Source organism: Salvia splendens, chromosome 4 (assembly GCF_004379255.2).
Source record: "Salvia splendens isolate huo1 chromosome 4, SspV2, whole genome shotgun sequence".
Taxonomy (NCBI): domain Eukaryota; kingdom Viridiplantae; phylum Streptophyta; class Magnoliopsida; order Lamiales; family Lamiaceae; genus Salvia; species Salvia splendens.
Window position 1 is genome coordinate 26493397 of NC_056035.1, and position 3001 is coordinate 26496397.

At 42.8% G+C, this 3001-nt stretch overlaps 1 long non-coding RNA gene across 1 annotated transcript; it reads right to left on the reverse strand.

The window, feature by feature from the left end:
* Positions 1-245: 245 nt before the first annotated feature.
* On the reverse strand, positions 246-2162 carry LOC121801225. The gene is made up of 2 exons (XR_006050565.1): positions 626-2162; positions 246-538 (listed from the first exon to the last, which is right to left on the reverse strand). It is a non-coding gene; the product is annotated as an uncharacterized LOC121801225 (long non-coding RNA).
* Positions 2163-3001: the final 839 nt, after the last annotated feature.

The following is a 3001-nucleotide window of genomic DNA, read 5'->3' on the forward strand; positions in this document are numbered from 1 at the left end:
GGCCAGGTGATTTAACACCCATTTTTCTCATTTTATTGCTGAGTTTTTGCTGAAATCATATACTTGAGAGATTTGTTACTCTTGAAGAGGGTTTTTATCTAATTCCTAGATTTAGGTTGCTTAGTTCATCAATTCCTAGTGATGTGTGGATCAAGTAGAGGTATGCTTTAAGAATTGTGATTGTCTTTAAGATCTGTAATAGCCGAGACCTAGATTCTCGAGAATTTTGAAATAAATACTAGAAATTTGATGATGAATGAAAGAGTATTTTTATTTCTTAAATAAAAATTAATAAATACAAAATAAAGAATTCCAAGCTAATGAGTTACAAATGCTAGAAAGAAATACACACCAACTATTAAACGAGTTTTGCGTACATGTTGGAAAGAAAGTTAAGTCCAACTACGCTATTACAACTCGAGGCCCCAAAATTTCGACCTTGATCTTGATCACCAGGCCGTCTCCGCCCCAAAATTTCAGATAAGCCCGAGAGGGCGAGACCACGATGAAGGGCAGCCTCAGTAGCCCGCCTCAGCTCCTGCCAGAAGCAAACGAAAAGGGGTTGGAATGCATGGAATAAAATGCAAACTAACATCATATATTGAAAAGGGAAGAGTGACTTTACCTTTCAGAAAAGTGAGAAAGAGTTGGGCCGAAAAGAGCAAGTCCAACCAACAGAATTTGCACCTCAGTAGATGCACTGTGCAAGGCTGAATCCCTGCAGCTTGTACTCCATTTATACCAGCCATTGCCAATGAAATGCGGTCAAAGATTGTGCACCTGCCATAAACATACAAACTTCATAAATGGATTAAGTACTAAGCACTCAAGAAAACGCCAAATGCAGTTAGAGGGCAGCCAATAAGAAAAACCAATGCCACTGCCGGCCGATCAGAGCTCTCACAAGTACATAAGTTCTCCTATATAGGCAGCCTCTATGCATAACAAATTATCCCATAAGTTCTCCCTTTGAGTTGGAAGGAGAGGATCTTAGTTAAGCTTGCTGCAAGGACTCTGCAAGTTATTCCTCACCATTAGAGGCCGAGTTTCACAGCCTAAGGACAACACCACAAGTTCACCTCCAAGAGATAAAGCTATCACCCTTTGCACCATTTAGAAAGCATCACAGATAGCAACATCAAGTAGAATCCATAACGGTAGAAACTAATAATGGTAACAGCCAGTAGCCCCCAAAAAAATCGATTAGAATTCTGTCCAAATGCCTTATAGGGACCTACTGAAACTAGCACAATAAAACCAGACGATATGCTTAAACTTTTGCAGTTCAACCTCTAGGTTTGAGGCTCATAAGGGAAACACCATGATCTGCCCAATTCTAAATCGGTAATAAGAAATGGCTTCGTCTAAAGAAAACGTAAACTAGCTAAGTTAGGGACTTAGCTGCTGCGCCGCGGAGGAGAGGCGGCGAAGCCACTGTCGAAGCATGCGCCTTGAACCGCGTCAGACTGCAACCACGAGCCAAGCTCGACGGCGTCTTCGCAGAGAGGTGACGCCCTACTTCTCTGCTGTCAATGGCGCCGGGACAGCGAGGCGGACGACTACGCAGCCGCAGCACCGGCTGGGGTGGTGGAGAGGAGCTATCGACGACGGCTCTCGCCGGAGAGGAAATGCAGCACCTCTGATCTGACAGAGAAAGAATGGTGAGGGACAAGAGTTGAAGTTGTTGCGTCCGATTCCAACGATAGAAATTTAAATTGGAGAAATTGAGGGGGAAAGAAGGAGACTTAGCTTCGGATCAAAGGAAGCGACCGACAGAGGTATCGGCAGGGGTTAAACCAGCTCCGCCAGGCGCTGACGGATGAAGAACCGGCCGGAGAAGTTGTGCCATCGATAGGAGGCCAGCGACGAACACGGACCACACCGTCCTAGTCGGGTCTCCGCGAGACGTGGTGAGACGAGGAGCAGAAGGCGACGATACCGTCTGACGGAACTCGATGGAGAGCGGAGTTCGGCGGCGGCGAACGGTGGTGGTGAGTCAGCAAAGCCGCTGAGGAAGGGGGGCATTAGACCACCGATTTTGTGAGGAAATGAACCTAGGGTTTCCTCAATTCGGAGAAAAATTTAGAAGATGGAATGGGAGAGATAAGCCGACGGTGGAGAGAGAGTATATTAACCATTTGGGCCAATTCCACTATTTCTCACTTTGGGCGGATTTAATTAATCGGGCATAGGATTTAATTACTAGGGCGACTGCCCATGAAAAAATTCAATCTATAGAATTTAATTTCCCTAAGCCACGGAAGAAAAGAATTATTTAGTCGTAATGAGATAGTACCCAGTAAATAAATAGATGAGAATTTCATCAGTCACAGAAAGTATTTTAAAAATACTTAAGATAATCCAGAAATTTTTATACCCGAACAGATCAGCCAGATTCAGAATAGATTAAATCGCCGATTTAATTAAGGAACTAAGATTTCCTAAATTTAGAAGAAAGGGAATAAAAAAATAAGCACACGCTTAGGAATGCATTCATGCAAGATAAATAGTTACTTAAAGCCAAATTTAAGTATATGATTTGTTATAAAGGGGCGTCGTCGCACGACGAGTAATCCCCAGTCAGGAAGCACCGTTTGAATTAGTTAAGCAAACAAGGTGGGCTCTTCTTTTCTTTCCAAGCGTGTTTTATGTGAAAACATGATTATTTTGAATGAGTTGTCATGCCCAGTTTTGATTTTATGATTGCCTATCTGTTTGGCTATGCCAAACCAGTTTAATCGAATCCGGGTCCCAGTAATGCCGCAAACCCTACTCGGACTAGTGTAAACATAGGGACCGTGTTACCTTAAAGTGGACCACGCCCACAACCGGTCTACTAAAACAAAGACTTAGACTTTGTTACGTTGCTCATACATTTAAATATGCAATAAACATTCATTAAATGTAAAACATAACAACAATATGACAAAAATAATTTGTTGCATCCATTGGAAATTGAATATGGAGTTTTACAGTATCCAATCACTCGAAAGGCGATTTC